The sequence below is a fragment of the Tauraco erythrolophus genome, chromosome 7 (genome assembly GCF_009769465.1).
Source record: "Tauraco erythrolophus isolate bTauEry1 chromosome 7, bTauEry1.pri, whole genome shotgun sequence".
Taxonomy (NCBI): Eukaryota; Metazoa; Chordata; class Aves; order Musophagiformes; family Musophagidae; genus Tauraco; species Tauraco erythrolophus.
In genome coordinates, this window is record NC_141471.1 from 34200636 (window position 1) to 34227315 (window position 26680).

Genomic DNA, 26680 nt, shown 5'->3' on the forward strand with positions numbered 1-26680 from the left:
AAAGAAAGAGCTCACAGAAATAAATATGTATTTTGTCTGAAATTAAGGGCTTTGCTTTAGAGCCCTCAATTAGAGCCTCCTCCTCTCTACATTGCTGAGTGGAGTGAGATAGCTAACTAGAAATATTTTTTTTAAAGTCCTCGTACTGAGACTCAACATTGTATGGTACCAACAGGAAAAAAGCATAGTGTATGGGGACTGCTCTGCTGCTGTTTGCTTCTGATGTGCTGTAGGTGGTTGGTTTTCCCCCCTTCTCAAAAATTTCCACAATTCACCACTGCAGATGCAAGCTTGCATTGGCAAAGATCCTGCAGTGTTTAGCATAAAACCTTTTTGAGATCTGTTTCCATAAATCACTTCAAATTCCTCAACCTTGCTCAGACTCACCCATGCAGGTGTTGTGTATATATAATTATTAGGAAATTTATGTGGGAAGTAATTAATGGTCATTCAGAGAAAGTGTATTTCTACATGAAATTACTTGGTCATTTATAATTTGTCCCATCGTGTTTCCCAATTCCTGAAATCCACCACTGTGATTTACAGTTTAATGACCTGGGAAAAAAATATTTTCAGAGGCATGGCCATATTAAATGATAGGAGCAAAAGAAAATAATCCAGAATCATAAAACAGCTAAGTATTTCCAGTTCCAACCTCAAAACTTTTTCAGTTAAATTAGCAAAAGCAATTGAGAAAATGAGGTCACGACCTCCAAACTCAGTCTTATTTAAAAGCAAAATATTACAGCATTGGAAATTCTAAATGTGGTAGAGTTTAAAATGGAAACAGTGTTATCAAAATCACAGGCTTCTGAATGCCCTTCTACTTAAAGACATATTAAAGTACTTAAAAGTAGTATTAGAATACACTTTTCAAGAAAAGTAGAATCAAGCTTCATAAGGTAAGTTTCTTGTGCTTCTGCACGTTTTTAAGTTATTTGGTTGGTTACCTACACTAGCACGTTCACTAGCTCTGACTCCTGTTTCCTCAGGACGGACTAAACTGTGTACGATAGTGTGGTTCCGTCTGTTAAATAATGACTACACGTAAATGAAGCAGTAGCAAAGAAACCACTGATGTTTTTCCAGTTTCGGAACTAGGATCTGCCTGCATGTCTCCAGTGAAACCTGAGCACTCACAGAAGAACTGTATCTATACCACCTTTTAGCAGTTTCTATGGAAATGGAAGGTTATAGGAATTTCTCCTCTAGAAGTATAGGCAAGTGGACAGCTGATCTTATTGAGGTAAAATAGCACTTAAACTCTGCGGTTTCTCCATTACTTAAGATCCAAATTTCAAAATTATTTAGGCATGAAGGAGCTTGTGCAAGAAGGAATTTAGGATTCTCAAAAGCACTGGGAAGGCCAATAGCTGCTGAGATCTGACACCGGGCATCTAAGGTCTTTCTTAAGGGATTAAATGTTTTTAAAACCTTCCCCAAATTCTAATATATCTTTTCTGTGTTGCTGCGAGTGAGTTAAAAGTCTCACTTGGAGAACCAAACTTTTCCTACGAGTTTTTTGTATCCTGATAGGTTTCCTGTATGTTGGTGTTTGTATACCAGTAAGATATGCAGCTTCTGCTCGATGTGAGCGCTAGCAGCATCTTGCTGGAAGGGTAAAACTGCTTCTTCCTATTGTATCAAAAAAATCCTTTCTGTCAAAAAGTTTTGGTCTGTAACAGGGTCAGAGGAAATTAAAGTAGCCTTTCATTCTGTGTTATAGGAACTTCCTCTGAAGTTTCAGACTACCAGACTAGCAGGCTAAATTCAGCAGCAGGGATGCCTTCAATTAACTGTATCTGTTCTATTTGTAGTACAAAGGATATGAACGGCCTACATACCTTAAAAGAAAGGAGGCTAAAGAGAACTTAAAGAGGTACCCTGCATATAGTACTCTCAAAGGAAAGCAATGGGATCTCTGCCAGTCAGCAGTTTAAGATCATAGCTAGTGCAAAGACTTGGATTGAATTTATACTAGTGTGCTGCCTAGTCAATAAGACATCCAGAAGGAATTTCTGTAGAAGAGGTTGCTCATAATGTAAAGCACTCTGCTGAAAACAGTCAAAAAGTGAGAAGTGCAAATGGGTTTTAGGCAGGATTAGCAAATTCAATTTAGAGGAATGCATGGTTAGCTCAGGGGATTGGTAATAATCTTGAGATCTTCATCTCTAGAGCACCAGTTTGAATTTAACCTGATTGTTGATGCTAATCAAAATACATTGTCCTTATTATTGATCTCTGTGAAATGACTGTCCAGTGCCCTTGAAAGAAAATCCAGAACCTGCGGTTGGCACACAAAAAACATGAGATAAAAGAATTTGACGTAAAAATAATTGAGATAAAAAAAATTGAATGAGCATGGCGATTAACTTAGTATTTACCTTCTGCAGACTGACTTAGCTGGACTTCTTTACAGGAAGGCAGGCAGAGAACATGGGGAATATCATGTTCCTTGCCTCTCTCAACTAGCATAGATCTTCAAGCTGTAATGTAACAGTGGAGTGAAGTAGCTATTGAGCTCTCAATAAAAGAAAAAGGAAAGTGAATGAAAGCAGTAGCTGGTATGTTTTGTCATTGTTAGAATATCTAGAATCATCAAGAAGTGTGAAACTTCACTACATTTCTCTATACACTGGATTTGATCATCTCAGGATGTGCTATCTTACAAGGCCAAATTCCCGAAGAATGAAATATCTGGGATATGCCTCCATGAGTTTGAAAAGACAGCATCATCATCCCAGCCACATTATTTACACAATCTCCATTTTAGCAATCAGTCTGCCTGTCCTCTCTACATGCACGGTTATTTACTCCCCATGGGCACTAGACATGAGGAAACTTAATGAAGTATCCTACCCGAAAGCATAGATGATATGCACAGAGAACCAGTGGAACTGCCTTTCCCACTATGGCTGGATTTGACTTTCAGTGATTTTTCAAAATCCCCTTGAAAGCATCTCCAAATTTGAGACTCTGAGAGACTCCATCCCTTTTCATATCGAGTGGTATTAAAACAAGATTCCTTGACTTCAAGTGGCATTAATACTTAGTGTACTAAGTATATTGGTGTTGGACTGTCATCTAGCTTTCTTAAGAATGTGGCAGAAGTTATTTTACATTATTTAATGGTATTTGCTGGTGGTGAATGTAGATATGGAAGACGAGGAAAGAGATTTATCTATTTTCCTTGGTTACTATGCCTCAGAAGGTCCAAAGAACAGGGAGAACTTTTCATTCAGAAAGTAGAGGAAAGGCTGCCATATAGTCAAAGTGAAAAAGATGACCGTATCACCCAAGCTTTGAGTTCTTTTCATATTGTTATGAAATCACCCACCAGCACTGCTGGTTTCACAATCTGTTTAATAGCACCAGAACGTGAGGGATTGTGGATTCCAGTTTGATTGGCTTTATCTAGTAAAATGTTAAAGGTGGCACAGATTGGCAAAGTTTCCATTTCAGTCAGCGGAGCTACCCTGTCATCTGGCTCTAGGCAACTAGATATTAACTGGTGTCATTAGTTCAGATACATGATAAATATGCAGTAAATTTTCTGTGTATTCAGTAACTCAGTAAAGTAGGTTTCACTCCAGGGAAGAATGAGCCGAGATCAAATTAACTCTCTGTCATGAAAGGTAAAACACTTAGAATTTCTATTAAAACAAGTTAATATGACTACATTTAAAATAATTTTGCTTAGGACAAATTTTGGGAGTGTATTCCAAGCATAGTATCACAAAGGAAAACTAACATCGTCTATCTCCTTGGTAGGGAAACTCCCTACATAAATTTTGTCCATAGAAGATGCTTATTCATTCCAACTGAAACAATAATCTTCACTGTATTTTACTGGATTGAAGAGTAAAGGACTTCTCTCAAATTATGGTTTTCACTAGATCTGTTTTGAAAAAGTGCAGGACTTTCAATAGGAGGAGGAAGAGATTATCCATATCTGCCAAAAATGCAAGCTCTTACTGTCAACATTTTGTGATGAAAAGCGCTGATGTTGTGAACTTTTAGATTTCATCTGATAGAGGCTAACTCCAAAGATAAATGCCAGCTAAATTCTTACTAGAAAAAAATGAGAACTTTGGCATCGTACATTGCCAAACATTTCATTCATAGAAACAAGATTGTGTGTGAGAAGATTTCATAACTTAATACCATGTATCAACTGTTATATTCACAGAGATCCTATAAATGTTTCTTAAAAGCAGCATTGCTTCAACTGTGTTACCAATAGAATCCATCTCCTCTGTGTTATTTTTAGTGTTAATGTTTGCTTTAGGAAAAAAAAAACTTAGTTTTTCAGCTGAGAATCTTCGAAGGATTTAATTATATTCTAAATTAGTTTAAAAATAAATAATATTAAGGGAGAATATACATTGAGATTTTAAACCTAGGCAGTTGTGTTTTCTGTATCACACAGGAATATTTTTTTTTAAAAATCAATATCAAAGATTTGCCCAAAGGAATAAATTTATTTTTCAAGACACTTTCAGGAATCATGCAAATCAGATTTTCACATAGATTAAGCACATCTACCTCCATAGAACAATTACCAAATTCTGAAAAAAAAACTCCAATATACTTCTTGGGTGTTCTCACCCTACTACACAATTCAGTTCCTCCAGTCAAGGGGTTTCACTGAATTTGATGAAGTGTGAGTTTTGTAAACTGTATCCTTGCCAAACTGAAATCTCTGTGACATCTGAATTATATTCTCCACTCAGTTATTCTGAGTCTTCCAACTTCTTGAACTCTACTCATTGATTTCAGATCATCTGCTTAGTCAAAGACTCATTTACAGCCCTCGCTCCCACCGTTCAGGAGTGGTACAAACGGAAGTTGAGCATGGAGCTAAATAAATTACAGTAAGCAGTTACTAGAGCCTGCTGGTATTACATTGGCAGGAGAAGAATAAACAAACCTATAAACATTTTCCAGGGCTTTAACACTTTACCTTTTTTCTTTTAGCTCAGGGAAGCTAAAAAAAAAAAAAATTAAAAAAAAATCTCATGTATTTAAAAAGGAGAAGAGAAAAAAAAGGTAAAGTCTTATTTGCATTCTACTTCAATACATGTAAGTCCACTGGACATTTTAAGAGTTGTAATTGTATGAAGTAATTGCTCATAGCTCACGGAGCTTTGTCTCTATAGCAAATCACCTTCTATCCTGAATTTTGAAATTACTTCTCCATTTGACTGTAAAAGTAGAAGTTAAGGAAAATTTCATAATTGACTTCAATCAGAAGAAGAGGGGCCATGGATAATGAGATAAATCTGAAAAATGATTGAGTTCTTAAAAATATGTGTAAAATTCATCCTTGTTGAAGTACATGTGAGATTTTATATTCAATTCAGTGTAGTCAGAATTTCCCCCAAATTTCTAAATTCAGTGTTCATGGATGTGTGACCTGTGCTTCTTTGCCTATAGCACACAAGACTGGTAGTAGTAGATCTTACCAGATTTTTCCCTTTCAGCTCAAGTTTTTTTTGGGTGAGTAGCTTTTCAAAGATGATGAGTTTTGTTTGGGTTTCTGATAAATTCCAATCATATGTAACAGAACCCAAAAAAAGCAACACAAAGTCTAATGTCAGGCCTACTTGGTCATTGGCAGTCAGTGGGGTTTATGGATATTGTGTTCCTGAGGCTGAATGATTGTTTTACAGCTACTCGACTACAGGTATGTTGAGCTTGCAGCAAGCCATGCCCAGCAAGTCTTGTGCCTGTCACAAATCACCTTATGTGCTTTGCTCCTGTGGCTTACATACAGTGCTCACTTCAAAATTTCTGCTGATCTTTAAGACCACATGGTGTGTACAGAACAAAAGTTTTGCAATTTGTCACGGCAGGGAAAAGTATTGTCATACTAGAAAATGCATTTTATTTACTTATTTTTTAAACATCTGGCCAATATAATGCCCTTGGTAAACTACAGTTTCTGTGTGATAAAAGTTGTAGAACTGTGTAGATAACCTGAAGATTTCATCTGCAGTGAATGTGCTCCATTTCAGAGCTCAGCTGTTTTAGTTCTTTGGATGCCGAAGACTGAATCTGAACCTGGATCCAAGTACCGATAGGACATCTGTCATTCCTGTGCTCAGTTACTCTTTCTGCTTTCCCTGGATAGGAAAGAGAAAACTTGTCAGGATAAACTAGAACATTGCGCTTGTGTTGACGGCTCGGAACTGAGAATTAGAAGCTGAGTTGAGGGAATGTGGCAGGGAGCTGGAGATGAGAGGAAAAAGCCCTATGGAAAAAACCAAGCATCTGTGATTCAATATTTGATGTAGACTAACAGCCATAAAACTACTTTTTCCTATTCTTGTGTCTACTTGAAGTTAGTGCCAATTTAAAATCTAATTCAATAACCATATTCTATCTAAACATACATCTATGCAGTTAACATTTTCTCTTGAATTCTGTAGACCAGTTCACTTCTTACAAAGTAAAACATGAAGACAATTAGCAGAGTTGAGTACTTAGTAGCCATAGCCAAAAAAGCCAATATATTGCATTAAATGGAATTACTACAGATGTCTAAGAATTCTGTTGAGAAGCACATCAGTCAGATTCTGTGTGAATGAAGAAACATTTTTGAAGGAATTGATTGTCTCTGCAATAGTTTTCAACAGGCAATCGATCTCTGGTAATATTTATGGTTTCTACATTCCTCTGCATGGCTTCCTGCTGAAGAATGTGGCTGTGGCATCCTGGCCAGTGACTGAAAACCATGTGGGGAAACTTTTTACTCCTTTGAGAGGTGTGTCTAATAGGGACCTTTCTGTGAATGCCTATGCATCTTTAAGTATAGCAATCAATTTTGAACTGATTTCAACTGTTCATTAACAATTTGGACTGTAAATTAGAAGTCTGTGTGACATTTAGTTTTCCACAAAACACTGATTTCTTGATGTTCTACATACTCTCTCTGTATTTTCTTCCTGACAAAAACCAGAGAGGGGTATTAAGTTCTGATTTAAGCTTCAGTTTATCCTCCGTAAATCTGTCTATGGATGCTTACACTGGACTTATTACAATGGTGGCAAGTGCTATTTGGACAGGTTTTCCACTCCTCTGCCTTTCTTTTTGCCGTATGGGCAGGACAGAAAGCATAAAAGCAGAAGGAATGAGAAATAAGTTGCTAGCTGCAAGGGAAAAGCTGCTGTTATAAAACTGTATGACTGAGAGAAGCAAGGGTTTGATATATGTCATATTTTTCATGAGAACTTTGTGCTCATATTTTTCATGAGTACATTGAACTTTGTAAGACAGTAAGATTTTATTAAAGTATTCAAGAAAGTGTCACCTGTAAGAAGTGTGGCAAGTATGTGACTGCTTTCTTCTTGTTGATTCTCCTTTCTTATGTTTCCTTTAAAAAGAACTGGCAAGACAAGGACAGAAGAATGATGTGTCCAAAAGATGCGTCTCGGGAGGAGGCAGGCAGCCAGGGTGGTTCTTATTTTGTGCCCTTTAGGAAAGCAGTTAGGATTCTTTGGTGGATAGTGAGGTGACCATAACCTATGTACTGCCCATCCCACTCCAGATAGATGAAGAAAAGCTGTGCAGCCAGGGTTCTTTAGAGCAACCAACCATACTGTGCTCTTTGCCATTCATAAACAAAGTTTTTCCTGGGGAAATTAGCTGTAGACGCATTGTTGTACCTGAATTGTCCTAGCTGTGACCGTGTTTTCTAGGAATGGCAAGACTCTCTTTTCTGTGTAATTCTCTGTAGTCTCTCACCCAGTACCAGCAACGATCAGGAATATGCAATCTTTTTTTATTGTGGGCACACATCACAGGACTATTCACACAACCCACATTAAAAATGTTTCTGTTTTCTGACTTCTTATTCCCTTGAGATACAGAAATATCTTACAGAAGGCAATAGAGCTGTGTCAGACTCATGCTGTGCTCCACAGTGACGTGAGTTCATTCAGCACTGATGGCAGCTGATTTTTACTGATGAAGACTTCCCACATGTTGAACACAGACATAATCTGTGCTTGTGCCAGAAATCATTGTTTCCCACCCATACAGTATAATCTGCTCTTAATGCCTATGCCTTATTTTTAAATCTTTGTCTTTGTAGCTGCTCATGTGCAATATTTATAGAAATGTCACTGAAATGATCAGTAACAGAAATGCAGATAACAGCCATGTAGCTCTCCCTATTTTGTGGTATATTCTTAAAATTAAGACCAGTACAGCTGTTTGTTGTGCGTGCTTACTACGCACTGGAAGAAATCCTATCTTTCATCATTTATCCACAAAGAGCTGTTGTGCTCTGAACTGTGTGTAGCTTCTACTGTCTTTTGCATACCTGTCTGAGCAAATGATATCTGCTCTGTATCTTTACTTCACAGTAGAGCTCTGTTATCTGTAGTCTGCCATCAAAACTGCAAACAAAAATGTGGTGGGAAAATACTCTCTACAGATGAAAGTGCTTAAAAATTAAACATGCCATCCAACAGGACGTTCGGATTACAGGCCATTTTTTAAGCATTAAAAGAGTTTCGTAATGGTGATGATATTAAGTTGCACTCAAGTTATTAAAACCCAGCTGTTTGCTAACAGCATAACAAATAACAAACCATAGCAGTTTAATCCAATGAGGGATTAATTAATACGATCTGAAAAGCAAATCATATGGTGGTTTTCAGAATGGAAACTGGCGTTAGAGCAGACTTGCATATATAGAACACTGCATTGTGGCATTTCTGACTAACAAATTACGCAATAGTCACAAAAACTGCTGAGGTGCCGTGCTGGTAGATTAAACTAGTAATTGAAAGGTGCAGTTTAAAACCCAGACAGATATTTCATAAGATAGTTTCCAGAGACCTCAAATTCTTATCAATCCAAATATTAAGATGTAGTAGCAGGGAAATTTCCAGTGTCTTCAATCAGTTTTTAGTTTGTATATGCACAAATGCATATGCCCACATGAGACAGGTTGCAAAATGTCCATATGAGGGAGGCTGCACTCTCAGTGTGAATAAATACGGCATCTGTCGGTAGACTTGTCACTGCCATTGCTCTGCTCTGTCCCTCCAGAGAGAGGGAGAGCAGAAAAGAGGCATGGCCATGTGGTATATGCCAGTCCTCCTTTTCTGAACTTGCACAGTTGAGTTACTTTCAGGGAACTGTCGTGGCCTCGAAGTATTGTCAGACTGACTCTAAGCAGGACTCTTTGCTGAGAGCGTGGGTCAAAGAGGGCAGGAGAAAGGTTAGGAATTAACATAAAAGGCACAGATTTTCTTTCAAATGTCTTTTATCTCTGTAAATACTGTAAAAAAATTGCAGATGTTTGTACATCTGTTTGACTGAAGGCCCGCCCCATTTTTACATGAGATGGGGTTAAACGCATGACTTCTCTCCGTAACTTTTTACTCATTTAAGCTTTTCTCTCCAAAGAAGTGGTCTGCCTTATGAAAATATGCTTCTCACGGTAGAATCATAGATTAGCAAAATAGTGTGAAATGGCTGTTAGGCTAAGAGAATTGTTGTACCGGTGAGTACTCTGGTAAAGGTTAACAGCCAGCTGAAGTTGGCCAAAAGATGTGAGCAAAATCTGTAGGAATTTCAAGTGAAAGCAATAGATACTTACTTGTGATTCTTATTTACATCTGTAGGCTGGAGAGACTTAAAACTTACTGTTCTTTAAGAAGCTGAACTATCACATCAGAAAGATACTGGCACATCAGTATAGATAAACAGTTGGCAGGCAATGGATTATTTCAGTCCAGTTTACCCAAACTTCAAAGTCTACCATAGTGCAGTGGTTGATTAGACCATCAGCCTGACACCAGCAGTTTATAGTCCTTTTCCATTTCCTCTGTCTTAGTAAGTTCTGGGAAGTTCTCATGCTGTGTCCCTTCTTCTCCAGTTCGCTTATGAGGAGCGCTTCTGGTGTGTGCCCCTTACAGATTATGAAGGAAGAAATTATTTTAGTTATTCCCCTGTCTTACCATGTGTGCTGGTGCCATGAAGCCAGCTGTAAGCAGTAAGGTACTGGGAGAGGACCCCAACCAGAGTCTTAGGAAGACCAAGAACATGACTTCCCACTGCTCGGTCCTTACCTGACTGTTCCTGCTTGGTACTGTGCCAACCCATCCAGTGGAGAATGGCAGAAAAGAGGGTACAACAGGGAAATGGATGTGTCAGTGGGGAAGCAGAGGTTCGTTTTGCAGTGCAGACCCCCTCCTTACCCCGTTGCCCCTAGTACGCAACCCCAGTGGCAGCCAACCTCAGCACAGCAGTTTAACAGCCCTGTGGCTGGCTGGCTGAGGTTTCTTGCCAGATGGTTTTCTTTACTTAGACTGAAACTAGCTAAAGACTATTAGCTTCATATTGGTGGCTCTGTCTTTCACAGGCTGCAAGAGTGGTCGCTGAAATGGCTGGGAGGTTGCTACTGGGAGTTGTCAACATCAGTTATCGTGGGCTATTTTTTGATCTCAAGTGGTGCTCCTGTGCTGAAAGAGTTCTGCCTAATGTAAGAGTGGTTTTATCGTTGCTGAATTAAGACTGTTCCCAAGGCATGAAGCTACCCAACTCAACAAGTTTTAAAATAGTGTTGATATGGTGTTAATTGGCTTAATTGTATTAAATACCGGATTATGTTTTACTAGCTAAGTGTGGGATGTAGGATTCATATTCGTCCCTGAAGAAATAATTCCTTGCGCTCACTGCTTACACGGCTCCTGCTTGTTACACAGTGCTCAACTCGCTTCTTGTAGGCTCTGATAATACATATTCGTTTATTAAGGCAATCGGGGCTATCGCTGGCCATATCTCATGTGACTGTCATTAAGACTCACATCACACACACTCAGCGTGACTTCAGCCAGTGTCTCACCTTCTTTCATAAAACAAGAGCAGGGAGCTCCTCCTTTTCTCCGAGGAGAGGATTGTGACAGCCGATCTGTTATGGTCTGCACCCTGCCTGGGAGGGCTGGCGAGAGCTGCTGGGAGAGGAGATGTGCAGCTTACGCACAGCGTGAAGCAGCTTAGCTCCCCGAGGTGTAATTTTAAGCTTTTCTCAGATTTAGGAATAATGATTATACTCGAGCCATTTTTCTTTAGCTTTCCATACCAACCATTAACTGAAACATTATATAAGAGAGATTCTGTTCTAGTATGATTAAATGGTGCTTTGTTTGCAGCTCTTGGCCTTACAGTGTCCGTTTCTTAATCCAGCTCTGTCTCTCTCCATTTATATGTATGTATAAAATGTTCAGGTGTAAACTTCAAGTAAAGTTGATGTTACCTTTTTCTAAGTTGCTCATCCTTTTTAGCTTGTTTTATGATAGCAGACCCTGATGCATCTGCAGCTTTTGACTAAATTGTGTGTGTTTGTGGCATGTTTTAACAGTAAAATAAATAAAATAAAAAGTATTAAAATATAATGAATATAAAATTTTATGTCTATTTATAAAATATAAATATAACAAAATTTCAGGAATTTCACTGTTAAGGATACTTTTCAAATTATGTTACTTTCAAGTAGATTATTCATTTTAATGCCATACAGAGGCGCAGGGGAGTTTGTGTTATGGCAAAAAAAGTGTTTTGAGAAGAAAACTTCTTCTGTGTTTTTATTTTATTCTTTCATGGAGGTGCAAGTTACAGATTCCAAAAATCCTAAGAAAACGGTCTAAGAATATACTGTGCTAGCAAATACAGGTATTTCGATGCATTAATCATTTTACTCACCAACTCCAGTAGCATGTTGATACTTCTGAACTCAGGAGACTGTGGTCAGTCCCTGGTGCCTAAGCTCAGGCTGAGGACTGGAACCGCAGTCATTTAGCAGGAAGTTTATGCTGGTTCATACTGTGCCTTGGAATATTGGATAGCCTACTGTGGAAAAGGAAACCACAGGGAAAGGATGAAAACAGCTCTGCGTGCCCATGCCAACATATACCACTGGTTCAATGAACCTACCAGTAAAGTTTCTCAGTGGGAGGTGCCAGTGGAGGTTACATAGTCAGGAGTAGTACCTGGAGGTGATGGTGAAAAGCTTATAAAGGGCATGGAGAGGGAGCAAATCACGCAAAAAAAAATCTGAATTTCACTACGTAATCTCCTTAAATATGATATGTTTGAGTGTTGGGTTTTTTTCTGCAGTTCCTTTACTCTTTTTGCTATCTGTGCTGTGGTCCTCTGTACTCTTTCAGAAGATTTGTATGTATTTGAACTTTTTTTTTTGCCGCAAATATTGCAGTATGAAATAGGGCATAGGTGCTTAGTTTGAGCAGAAAAATAATGAGACAAGACTAATAACTATGAACAGAGTGAATTTGTGGGAAGTGAATTCCCTTCACTCTGCATTTTTTGGTTGGTTTTTGGGTTTTGTGGGGTTTTTTTGAAAGTACAATATATCATCTTGAAATGACTTTAACATGGAGTCCACTCTATTACAGGATGGAAGAAGTGCTTGTAGTCTAATGTGGCAATTGTAGGTGAAGGGACAACCACTTGTCATGAAATAGTCACAGATCTGTTTCATGGAATATGATCAGTTTTGACATTTATTTATGAGTGGTAAATTGGAAACTGTTTATAGTATAATACGGTTATTTCCAATTATTCATTTATCTGAAGCGCCTTTTTACTTTCTTCTCTCCTTTTTGGCAAGTTCATGTTAGGATCAGTAGGTCTTGAAAGACTGACTGCTTTGCTGTCCATTGAAGGTTTTAGGAGTTTTTGTCCCTCTGGAAACAAAACTATACATACCTTATAGAAATCAGTCTTGCTTTCTTGAGACATGTTTGTGTCTTTTTACCCTTTGTTAATATTGTTCTCATTTAGAAACAGGAACTGTGAAATGTGCTGAGGAATAAATAGATCTCTTCTAAATAGACATTGCCAAGGAAGAGCAAAGGAAGTCAATTGTGCAAATTCTTAGAACCGAGTAACGTTTATTTCAGAAAAAGACATACTTCTCAGGTCGGAATGGCTTTTGCTTTGCAAGTAAGTTACTTTTTCTCTGTCTTTGTAATAATGGTAATGGGGAAATTTATCATGGTGGTTTCTGCAGATGGGAGGTTACAGAGAGCAATTTGGTAGCTGTCTGAATGTACCCACCAGCTTGATATCAAAATTGGAAAAGCCAGCTGAGTTTTAAGCCTGGGTGGGCACTGCATTGAAGCTTGAGTCTTATGAGCCTGCCTGGCATTATCAAGATAATCTCATTGCTGTAGCAGCATTTTGAAGTCAGAAACACATGGAACTGAACACACACGAGGAAAACATGCCCTGTAAGGTCTCAGCAGAGGCCCTTATTTAAAAGGCTGTAAGGTTTAGTGAGTAATTTTCCATCTAGTCTCCCCTCTTTCATTTGAGGGAAAGATGATCAGCAGGTCCACACTGGAATGGCAGAAGATAGCTCTGAAGAGGGCTGATGTCACTCTGAGATCTCAGAAATAATTGAAATGAGCACTAGTTTCTCTACCTACTGTGCTCTGGAGTAGTTCCATGTGGGCAACCATTTTTCAGGAACCGACCAAATTCTGAAGATCTTTTGTGTGGTTTGCACACAGGGGCTTTCTTAGGATATTTGAACTGTAGCAGATAGCAGATAGCTGTGTATTGAGTCGCAGGATTTTTACTTGGTTCTGGAACCTTGGGACATTTAGCCAGATTTCTGAGTGATTGGCAAGATTTTGTGTGTCTTCAGATGGTTGTGAAAGGTCATCATTGGATGAAAGTTGTAAGGCACTGTTTCATTGAGTTTTGTTTAAATGGTAGAAGGACAAAGTGTATTGATTATTTTTTTTATTATTTCTTTTATTGTGATATTAAACTATGTATCTGGATATGTATGTTGTGTCCTTTGGCTGGCATATAGGAATCAAAAGCTGATTATCCTGTTGTTGGACATAATTTCCAGTCAAAAATTACACTTTTCAATAAGCTAAATTTCAAGTGAGTGGCAGCGAAAATTTTGTCAGATGGTTCAAAAAAAAGATATTTCAAATGATCCTTAATGGTTTCTTGTTAACTGTTTGCTGTAATAGTTTGCCCCTGTCAACAGAAAGGATGGTCCCACCCCGCAGTGTTGGTGAGATGTTCGCCTTATGTCACAATAGTATGCTGTCAGTATAAATGTATTTGCACAAAATTGTTTCATGTATGGCATATTGCCATATATGTCATTGTTGGCTAACAAAGAATCCTTGGTCTCCTTGTTCCAAATCGTGCAGGATCTACAGTTGTTCAGCCTTGTGACCCCAAGTCATGCAGCTTTATGTCATTTGATTTCCATACCTTTTTAGAGATGGGTGATAAATATAGCATGGCACTGTCTGAAGTCAGCCTCCTTGAAATCAGTGGTGAGATCTCAGCAACTTCATCCCATTCTGCAACTAGTCTCCTCTTTATCAGAATGTCCTCTAAGATGAGGTGAAGCAAGCTCTAGAAAAGAGGGTGCAAGTTCTGGAAATGGGTGAATTAAGAGGATAATGGATAGAGATATTTGGTCATTTCCTATTTATTAAGAAAGATCATATGCTGTTTTTTTATCATCTCTGGCACTGAAGGTGAGCCATTCATTTTACCTGTATTCAAAAAGCATTTAAGGTAAATTCTTGAGATGCCTTTTTGTGTGTGTTGGCTATCAATTTCGTTTTTCTTTTTTTTCTCTGGAAGATGTAGGTGTGATTGGAAATGAAGTGAAATTTTATGGGGGCATAAGTAAGCTCTTTCTGAGCCAAGAGCTAGTCAGTTTGTTATTTTGGGACTCTGAGTTGTGGAGAAAGTGAAAGGTAATAGTATTGGGTATCAGCTTTGCTTTGTGGTGTTTCATCAGGTGCATAGCTCTCAATTGACAGAATAGTACTCTCATATTTGGAATGAGTGAAATCAATGATATCTCCATTGTCTGTATTTCCAGATCTCCTTTCCTTCAGGCAGACTGACTCTTGGTCATTCTCTCCATATTTATGCTATGTCCAGACTGTATTATTCCTGTAGTTTTTGCAGAGTGCTTCTGTACACAGCAACGAGTTGCTAGTGGTTCTGTAGATTCTGTGGTACTTCTAGGAAATCCTGTTCTATATTGGTGACTACAGGGAAGTCAGCTTCATGTGGTATATTCTTCACCTTCAGTTCCTAAGACATTGCATGAAACATGCTTTATGGATATACTACCATGGTCTCAGTGTTCATTTAGTTAACTACACTTTACAGTCAGCAGAGAGACCGCTGGACCAAGATTTGCTACAGAGAAATCCATAATATTGTAGAAATTTCAGTTCAGGTATTTATTCACTGTCAGATCCTAATTAAGAGAAGTTAACCAAACAAAAGCATATCTAAAAGTTACTGTAAATAACCTCATTAGCCAAAATAAATTACCATTTCTTAGCAGTATAACTCTAAGAAATATAAATGTGCATGGCATAAATACAAAAAAAGCCATAGAAAGTGATGCTACTTTCTGGACTAATCAGAAATTATTTGCATTTTGTTCTTAATTATTTTAATATGCTTTATTGTAATATTTTCAGTAAGCTAAACTATTGAAAGTCATTTCCTGGTAGCTTTTGAATACTTTGAGTAAGAAAGAGGAAGACTCAAAATTAGTCAGATTACAGTCAGAAAGAACTTTTAAATTTCTGAGAAAGAAAACAAATGATACTGAACAGAAGAACCTGATAAGGGATGCTGCTGCTGCAACTGAGAAGTTCTGTTGAAAATCTCAGGATCCAGCCTTCTGCAGTGCATTGATGAGGAGGTTTCAGGCTAGATTTCAGTTTGTCTGTTTGACAACAACAAAGTGAATGTGTTAATGACTTCTGTATGGTAGCAAGCTCTCAGTGCTTTGCCTTAAGATAGTATTACAGCCTTTCCATGGCAAACCTTAAATTAGTTGCACTGCCGCCTTCTCCAGCCCTTAATATCCAATGCCTGATGCAATAATGCCATAACATATTGTTAATGCTATCTCATTGATCACAAAAAGTTCTGCTTGAAGTGCAGAACTGAGCACTTACTTTCATGTTGCCTCTTGTATTGCAGAATTTTAGTTTTTAATGACGTTTCCAGCCAGGTTCAAAAGCTCAGTCAACAGGACTAAATGTGCTTCTTACTACAGTGTGCTAAGATTTGTTCATCTTAGGTCTAATGAGAGCAAACTTCTACTCTGAATGATTAATATGTTAAGTGGAGGGTGAGGGTTTCAATATGACTAAGGTTTATTTGAATGATTAGGCTGAAATTCTCAAAGGACCCAAATACTTTCTTGAAGAGTAATTTTGAGTGCCTGACTCCGTTCAAGCAGTTTTCAGTCTACTGTGCATGTTCCAGACCTGATCTGCAGATTTCTAAAACTTTAGTTTGAAATCTGAGAAGAGTTCCCCGTGATTTTTGTAGACTTCTTAATAGGAACTGTAATTTCTGGAAAAGCTGACTTGAGAAAGAATATCTCATTTGAGAATGAAGAAATGGCCACTGGCTTGACTGACTTTCTGTGTGTCAGATAAGTTAAGGTGAAGAGAGAAACAACCAACCCACTAGTAAAAAATGGACCTACTGAAAAGCGGAAAACCAAAAATGGGTAATAACTTTCGGCTTTCCAGTTTTTTGAACTGCACTTGCTAAGTGGCAACAGAATTATGTGGAATTTTTCTATGGCTGTTGTATCTTTTGACATAACAGATGAATTTCTTAGAAGTGTTTCATTTTGCTAGTATCTGGAATAGTACAGAATGCAGAATGATTTTTCATAATTTATTTAGAATAATAATAATAGAAAATATCTCCAGCTAATGTATTGAGAAAGTTGCCAATCCTCTTAATAATTCCTATAGTTTACTTTTCCAGTGCTGAAAAATTACGAAGACAAACGTTTGACAGAATGAGTAGAAATACCGATTTCTTTCCTATACTCGCCATCATAAGTTCATAACTCTACTTGCTTATTAAGGTGACAAAATCATAAATAAACTGAAGAAAACCTGCTGTATTTACAGTTTTGAGTTGAGCCAGTATGTGTCTGAAACAGACTTATGAGTATGGTAGTGACTTGAACTCAAATATAGAAAGAATAGTAAGTTGGACAGAAATATTAATATAATTCTAATTATGTCAATTATTATTTTTAGTTTCCATCAAATCTCATTAATCTCAAGTCATACAGGAAAAGTACAGTAATATGAATATTGTTAATGAACACTTAAAGCAAAAAAGGTAATTTTCTTATCACAATGAACAGAATTCCAGTTAAGCTTTGTTTTCATTATGTTTGGTATCCACATATATCTGGATATAAACTTTGTTAGTGATTTCTTCCCTTCTCAGTGCATTTTCTGTTCATTCTCATTCTTAGTTGACCTGAAAAACAAGATCGACTCCCTCTGGTGGATAAAATCACTTCTCTGCATTCTGGAGGGTGCTTTTCAGAGATCTCTGTAGTCTAGAGAGCACAAATAATTAATGTTTTCTAAGTTTAGTATTACATCATTATAAAAAAAGTAGCAATAGCTTTTTTTTTTCTGTCGTACAGAGTGCCATGTTAGTGGTAAGTTGCTTTTGCTATCTGAGATCTTTTGAATTTAGGGAACATATTTATAGCACATGTTCTCAAGGAATCAAAGTAGATAGTCAAAGTAGACACAGATATGGACACAGTAGGATTGAAATCATTTACTGCTGAAAAGAGAAAAAATAGGAAAGCAGGAATTTAGATAAATAGTGTAATAATGATGATGCTAAGTGTGTCACAGAGTTACATGAACAAGATGTTATATACCTAGCTTGGGATTTTTTTCAGCTAAAGAACATTATTTGGTTTTAGAAGTAAACATCTAAAAGTTTGTCTTTGCCAAGGCACCATTTTGTTATAAAATGGAAGAGTTCTGCAATATTTAGATTACAGCTGTGAACCTGAGATGTCTGTCTCCTTTTTTCAAGTAATTCCCCCAAATCCCAAATGGCAGAATATGAGAGAGACACTTTTTGTGATTACTTACTGCAAATGATTATGGTTTGGATCTATACACTATAAAACCACAACAGTCTTCCCATTAATGAGATGAAAATATAAGAAAACATCCTGGAAGACTGACATTTCCTTGCTTGTGAGTTCATAAAGCTTTCTGTATATTTTATGTAATCTCTTTTACTGGAGTGCCTGCCTTATGTAATGTCTTAGTAATGGAAATGAGGCCATCTGCATGGTAGTCAAGGTTGTTCCCTGAAAGACATACTCTGGCTGCAGCAGAAAATAGATTAAATCAAGACCTTTAAAACCTTCACAACCCTTTCATGAAGCTGAGATGGATCTTCCTCAGAAACTCCTCCTTACTTTCTTTAGAGCAGCCCATCTTCTCTACCTATTGACGTCTTCACCTATCCAACTTTGGGACTTGACTGCTGTGTAATATTCCCATCAGTTGTTTTGCCATTGTTTATCCCTGTTCAAATTCTGTCACTCCTAATTCAGTTCTTCAGTCTAATAAACTCTACATTCTTTCTTTTGCTTTGCATCATCATTGGAACCATATCTTTTTTCCTTTCGTTTTCTCTGCTTTGCCCATAGCGTTTTCTCTATACATGCTGTAATCTCTTCTGCTGCTAGGTGTCAGTAATCCAACAGGTGGACTTCTGAAAAATTCCAAATCAGTGATCTAGTATTATTTATTAATTTTATTTTAGTCACTATGCAAATATACTAGCTGTTTTATGTGAGCAAAGGAAGACAGACTTCTCTGAATATGCTGCAGTCCAAGGCAATGTGGTACAAAGGGGAGCAGAATAGGAAAACATTTATAACACAAATAAATACATCTTTACTAATGAACATCTGCAATTATTAATTTTGCATAGGATACATAAGAGTTTTATTTCTAAGCTTATATAGTAAGTAGTATTGTGTTTGCCAGTCTCTGACTGGCATCTCATTTATGCTCTCATTAGAAAGATTCTTTAAAAGGTACTATTATCATTCTGTTGGATTTTCGCCCTCCTCTGTGGGAGATTTCAATTTGATCCTCCCTTTTTCTGTGCTTGAGATCAAAACCATTTTTAGCCTCATGCTTGTCAAAGATCAAGATGTTCCATAAATACTTATTAAAAACATTGGAATAATAGAAGGTATTTCTTGATTTCTTGGGTATAAGAGAGAGGTTGTGAGCTTAATAAGTTACATGTACATGATAGTTTTTTGCTATGCAGTAAAAAAGAAGAAAAAAGAAAATCCTAAATATTGTACTATCTTGGGGAGCACATGCAAATACAAAAAAGAAAAAAAAAAAAAGGAACTGGAAAATACTCTTTTCAATGCAGTTTTGGGGTCAGTCATCTTTTTCCCTAAAATACAAAGTTGCCAACAGTTCCTTGAAAGATTTACACTGTATCTCGCCTTCCAAGGGTTTCAGTTAGAGCACTGGCTGTTACACCCCTGAAATAGCAAAGCTATTTGAGGATACTTGTTCAGCAAACCTCCATCCACTGCCTGATTTGCCTGGAGCATGCTGACCCGTGATACTTCAGGTTCTACCTGCTGGCATGCCCAAATGGTAGCTGTTTAGTTTTGATATTCTCACTTCTAGGTAGAGCTTTTTCCCCTCTCCTCTTTCTCTATGTCATGCACTTTGGAGTAGAATAGTGGTATCCCCACTGTTAGGAATTATTCAGTAGATGTAAACTCGACGTTGCCACCAGCATGCCTGCAGCATTCACAGGTGGAGAAGAGACGAAAGAAAGTACGTGAAAATCGTATGTTCTGGACTTATTTGGTACCACTTGTAGCAGCCTCGTATTGTCTCTGGATGGGGCATGAGGCAAGGACTGTAGCAGGTCCCTAGAACCCCTCATGATGCCCTTTCAGTCATCCTTAGCAACCTGAGGGACTTTGTACACTCTCTTTTAATGCATATTAACACTGACACAATTAAAAGCATATTGTCTTTCTCATGTGTATGTATCATCTATCATTATTAAAAAGGGAGGTGAGAATAATGTCGTGTCATGTCTGCTCTTTTCTTTTTCTTAGCATTTCAGGATATAATGCAAGAATTATGTATGTATGCAAGTGTATGTCCACAGATTTATATCACACATACTTCATTTTAATTAATTAATTTTAACGCTTTAATGAAATGACCAGCCGATAGTGATAAGCTGGCACCTGCTGATTTGGAGACATTGTACCTACCTAGTTCTGCAGCCGCTGAGTGGTACTGCCTCCAAGTCAAACCTGACTTGGCATCTTCAATATGATCTGGCTGACAGGAGTACAGAAGATACACAGCCAAAAGAATGCACATTCTTCCCTGTCATTTCTTGTGCACACATGCCATGGGGTGGGCATGTTATGGTCAAATAGGCTACCCTGATATCAACAGCATAATTAGCACTGATATATTATCATTATTTAATAGTATCACCACTATGTCATAGACTTTTGAACTGAGAAGAAAGTTACATAGAAATTCTACATTTGTAAGTGTATGTTCATTTATCTTTGTCCTGTTTTTATCTTGCCTGCAGCAGCAGTATCTAGAGTTTAGGATATTTGGATTCCTTGTATTAAAAGGGCGTTTTCTGGAAAGTGAGAATGTGCCTGTGTGCTGCTGGTTGTAGAGAAGGCGTGCGTAAGAGTTCTCCAAGCTGAAATATAAATAAAGTAACTCAGAAACCCAAATATAGCTCAGCTTGAATTTCTTGATAACAGATCATCCCAGGTTTGAGTTTAAAAGCGTTTCAGATTCTAATGTGATTTACTGGGCGCATTTGGCTTTGTTCCTGTGACAGAAGTGGTTGGCCTGATATTTGCATGAACTCAGGCAGGCTCGTGAGTGGAACTTTTGCTCACGTATTCAGTAGAGAAGAAAAAGCAAACAATATAACGTTTAAAAACTTCTTGGCTATAACAAATTAGATGGCATTTATGTTTGTGTTTGTTATGACTGATTGGCTCAACAGCCTATTTGCAGAGAAGGAATCTGATTTTAGTAAATCGATATAATAAAGCCTTTGATTTTTCACAAAAGCCAGCTAGCTGTAACTTCAGTGTTGGTATTTCAAGGCCTCTCGCTGATATTTTAGAAGTTTGTGGTTGTTTGAGCTTCCTTTCCAGGCCCTGGGGAAATAAGAGAAGAGTAAATCAAAGCCCAGATCGCTGTTTGCATTTATTTTACTTCTCATTATGACATGTATGCAGACACTTAAAAGAAATAGGGAAAAGGTATAATGACGATAAGATCCCTTTTATGGAACAAAAGGGAATACATTTCTAGTCTAATTTATTACACTTCTCCTTAATACCACAAACTCAGTTGAGTGCCTCATCAGGTTTGACAGTTCATTTATACTTCTAATTCAGTGATAGTACTGTTTAAAATAGTTACTGACTCTTGAAGGATAATCCAAGAAAATAACTGGAAAGTATTTTCTCTGATCTGAAATGTGTCTTAATTTCTTCTGCTTTTCCTTTCCAGGCAAAGAAGTACAAATTGCAGTCGAGTACTTAACTGCCATGAAAAGACATTGTGTTGCTTTTGAAAAAAATCTTCCATTTGTATTTTCTGTCTTCTTTCTGCTTCCCTTGCCTGTTGACAACCAAAATCCGGACTATTATTGAGGAAATATAATTAATTAAAAAAAAATTGATGATGTTCAGTGAAATCTAAGTGTTGATTTTTCAGCTTACGTGCATCCTTTAGCATAATTGTGAGAGTGGAGAAATTTTCTTTTGATTTTAAATATTGAAAAAAAGTTTTGTAAGTGTCATCCTAAATCAGGATGCTTTTGTCCCCATGTTGAAATGAGATGCTCTCAAGGCTTCACTCCTGTATTTGTGAGAGAGATTCTGCATCAAGCTTTTCAGGTGGCATAGGGAAGCTTTGCCTATGTTGAAGTTAACAGAGGAATGACAGATTATACCAGCTGAGAATTGAGGTACAAGATTTTAGCCACCAGAGCTGGGACGATGAAAGCATCCCATGGGAGGTAATGTAACTTTTCACAGTTTATTGATCACCTGACTTGTACTTCTGATGTCACTAGTTATTCTTAAAATTTCATCTCCTCGCTCCTGCAGTCTGCTGCACAGGTCTTGCCATGGCACAGCCGCCCCCCGAAAGCCACGAGCTGCCTCTCCTCTGTGGAACGGGCTCCAGATTAGGACATTTTTCTGCAAGTTTGAACATTGAACAATTACTACAGCAATTTTCATGCCAGACTCCGTCCCCTTTAGTCATGGCTATTCAAAACCACGTTGCTCGCTTCATTTCCCAGCATCCTCACACAGACACATTGCTCCTCTATTAGGTCGATATTTACACTGGCAGTGAGGCCAAGCGCTGCTGCCTTATCAGTGTGCCAGGGCTGCTCTTAGATTACAGAGTGAGCAATGCTCCTGTAATGCTACTTCTCGGTGCAGAAAGCTCAGAAATTTTAAATCCTTTCCCAGTGCTCCATCTCTGGCTGCTCGTGTCTTATTGCCTGGCCAGTCTTTTTCTACCCTGTCTCCTGCCAGTTACTTTGTGTCTCACCTGCCTGCCAAAGTTTCCCTCCTACCCTCTGTTCTTTATTTCTGCGACTTTCAGCCTCCTGTGGTATTTCATTTTTTCAATCTATGTTCAAAGACACTGTTACGGCTTTTCAGGTATCGGTGCTTTTCAAGTCCCGAGTGAGGTGGAACATAAATCTGGAGAATTCTAGGTTTAAACTGGAGAGTAAATTTAAGTATTATCTTTATTGAAGTAGAGGTGGATCTTCCACTCTTTCTACCACTTAGAGCTCTATTCTGTGAATTCTTTAGTGCTCTCATTATGGCATGGTTGACTGATGACTAATCCTGCAAAAAGGAAGGTTTTTTGCTTTCTTTCAATGAAGAAGCCAAATGGAGGCAGTTTCTTTTACACTAAAATGTGTAAAACTCTTCTGGTTTGTTTTCATTTTATGAAAAGCATATGAAAACTATGGAAAGTACTGTACAAGTTAATAATAACTTTAAGTGGGCTCTGTTTTGCAGAGCAGAGTTCAAAAGAGTACCACTAACATAAACAGCTCTCCTATGCTCTCTTTTCTTTGTAATACTTCACCGAGTTGATGTCTGGGGTAAGGTGTGGCCATTTCTTGGCAGAATGATTCTTCTAGATTTTACTCACTTTGGTCTGTTTTCATGAATACACTTTTATTGCCTAATACTGAAATTGCGAGTTGGAGGAGCTTGTCATGTGTCTCTTGTTGCATGTAATTTTAGTTTAGCATTCCAACTTTTGTAGTCCTCCTTGCTCACTTCATAAACCTTAACTGCTTCTCTAGTAAAAAGGTTCTCTGGATGACCAAGCAGGAGAAAGAGCCGCACCGGCTTCATGTCCTGTTCTTCTCTCCAGCCTTCCTTACTGTCCCAGCCTAACAGCATAACCAAGAAATTCCTTTGGGAAAGGGTTAGCCTGAATCCCTGCAGTTCCACCTGGTTCACACGGTTCCTCTAATGTAAAAATCATAAATGTACTAAGATGTTATGGTAAGCAAGTCTACTAGAGTTGTTCTTCATTGCATCTCAAAGAATGTCACCTGTTCAACTTACGGCAGCAGCCCTTGTTTAAGTTCCTGTTTTTAAAGATGCCATAGATGTCTTTCAAGAAATGTAGTTGCCAGAAAAAATAAGATTGCCCCTCTTGGGAGATGATGGTAAGAAAGTGGGCTGTTTTATTTTCCGAGTTTTTCCTCTAACACTTGTGATTCAAAAGATTTGTGTGTTCTAATACACCAGAAATTGAAAGCAGTCACTAGGAACAAAGCTTGAAATGCCATCTCTTAGCAAAAGACTTATAGTTTTTCAGTGACTCCAATTTTAAGGAATAGTTTCAAAAAGGAAAGCTCCAGGGTTAAAAAAAGCTCTTTCACCTCTTTTTGCATACGCTTCAAGCATCTAAATCTGCTCAACAAGCATGCCATTTTGCAAGTATGTTGTTTTCTTTCCACAGAACGTCAAAAACACCATAGGAGGTGCTGGCTGTGGAATATAATTGATATGGATGTTCTTCTGAGACTATTTTTTTTGTTACGTTTCAAGATAAAAGCAATTGAGATTTTATAGGAAAAATAAATACGTATGTCTTTTGCAGTGTGTTGTAGCTGAAAATTAAATATTTTTCTACTCAGATTTTGGCATATTTCCTGGAATCACTGAGCTTTCAGTAACGTTTTTATTTAATATTCTGCAGCCTACTGTTGTATTCACCGCAGCTAACACGAGCTCAGAGAGTTTGTCTTTATTTAACCTTAGAGAGGAATCCAAGGCTTGCTCTGTAGCCAGCAGAGCTGTTGGGAAGGCTCCGCTCCAGACGGCAGTGGAGAGAGTGCGGGCAGGGTCCTTCTCTGAATCGTGCCTGCTACAACATCGCTCCATTGGTGATACTGGAAATTCTGCAAAACAAGGCTCCTGCTAGTGAAGTTAGCCTTTATTAAGCTCTGATTAATATTTTCATTCATTATCCGTCTTTTTCTTTGGCTATCTTTGAATATCTTTGGCTATCTTTTTCTTTGATATCTTGATGAATCCTGTTGTTACAGTCCTGCATCCCACTGCTTCTCATGATGTTTGGAAGTTGAGGGCACTGATTAGGACATGCCTTTTCTAGGTGAAAAATGCATGTATCTTTGTGTAGAGGGGGTGAAAAAACACTAAAAGCCCTGATGAGAATAAATATACTGCATCACCTTTGCTCTTTTAAGACTTAAAATTGTGTTGGGGTGGCAAGGGGGAAGATGCTTCAGCTAAAAGTCAAAGCTTTTAAAGACGCTGATTCTGATTCTCTGCTCCATTACACATTTTTCACACTGATGTAGCTCCACGGGGCTGCTTTGTCTCTTTCTTGTCAGCTGGTAACAAGTAAGGAGAATGGAAATGACCTGTGGCGTTAGGACCGACTAACGGACAGTAGTAAATTATTCAGTTTGATAGGTGATTTTACAGTTACTTGTTTAGAATAATTTCATTGATGAAGTTGACTTATTATCCAGCTATCTATTAGCTATTATAGATTTAAGACAGTAATTAACCCCCAAAAGTTTGCATTCTCTGTGTCAACAGTTAGTAGTAGTATGGGCGGTAACCTTACTGTTAGTAATATTTATGCCAGGAGATAACTGTTTGTCTTTATTTGTCAGTAAACATTGACATTTAAATGACATGAAAGATAATGCGTTGATTTCTATGGGTTCAGGTCTCTAGAACTGCCTTAATGTTTGTTTCCCCACGTTAACAATGAGGTGAAGTCGAACTTGAAGTAGATATTCATTCCAGTGCTAGATTCATTATTTGAGTGTGTGAAAATTCTTGGAAGTGTGTATCTTGTCAAACTGAGCCTGATTTCAGTTGTACATTTCACTCATTGTGGAAGGAAATTTCTGTTGTTAGAAAAATCTGAGGCCTCCCCTCACGAGAAATGCTCTGAAAAGGAAGAAGCGGGATGCTCGTCAGCGATAGGGAGTATAATTCGGCCTGAATCACCATGCAGAGCTGTAAGGGTTGATTTGTAGCCAATATCTGCAAAATAAACTGCAGGCTCCAGTTTGCAAACACCATTGTGAACCAAACCCTGCAGGGTTCGCTTTGCAAACACTGTTGCGAACCAGACCCTGCAGGGTTTGCCGAGCTCCGGTTACTATTATTGCTCCTAGTAAGGCTTATTATCCTGTCGCAGAAGATGTAAGAAAATCCATCTCCGCACTTTGAACACGATCAGCCTTTGTCACCTACAATGCAATTAATGTTAAAAATAGAAGAGTGCCAACGATAAGATTGTGACTTGCAGGCAATGAGCCGTTGTCCAAGTACCGGGGACTTATCTGGAGGGCTGGTCAACCTACACGGTTTGCTGTCAGTTCGCTGATTGCCATTTCTCTCTGAGTTTGATGAAATATTCATGTCTTTGCTCTGCTCTCTGCAAGCACTATTGATTTCTTGTATAAACGTGGCTATATTTAGTCTAGACAAATGGAATGTGGATTGCTGCTGAATAAATGGGATGAAAGGCTGGAGGTTTGCCTGTCCGTTTCTCTTGGTCTGCAGCAATTATTTATAATCAAGAGTAGTTTTGTAAGTTAAAGGTGATTTTTTATAATTTAGTGATTAGTCTCAGAACAAAAGTAAGCACTTAGACACAATCATTCTGTTGGGATAGCAGGTTAAGAAGGCAAATTATGCTCTGAGGTTTACAGTCACAGTTGCTAGGATTTAAAAAAAAAAAAAGGCCCAGAAAATGGCATGTTTCCAGAATTTTGAGAAGAAAAGAATATGGTCAGCAGAAGAGATTTGGTGCCTTGTCTCTTCTTTTTTTTAGAACATTTTGCTAGTTGATTTGATTGTACAGTTAGAATTCAGCATTTGCTGCAGTTTCAACTTGTGCTGCTTCGACTTTACTGCTCCTGCTTGCTAGAATATTTCTCTGTTTCATTTTGATTTTCTCCCTGAAAACAAATACAGCTGTAGCAGAGAAAAAGGAGAAAATATACTTAAAATCTTGTTATCTAGTCATTTCCGACAGCATGTTTGTTTTCAGTTAACAATCTTATTTTCCTATGAAGATAGTGGAGCAGTAGGAACAGGAGTGAATGTGTTTGTGTTCCACTGTCCTCTCGTGGATGGAATCAGAACTGCTGAGCTTGAGCAGAGACCCTCTGCCACTATATATTTTCCTCTTGTAGAAATGTT

At 37.9% G+C, this 26680-nt stretch overlaps 1 protein-coding gene across 1 annotated transcript in view; it reads left to right on the plus strand.

Annotated features, from left to right (window-relative positions):
* HDAC9 (histone deacetylase 9) overlaps positions 1 to 26680 on the plus strand; it is a 412038-nt gene that overhangs the window by 149141 nt on the left and 236217 nt on the right.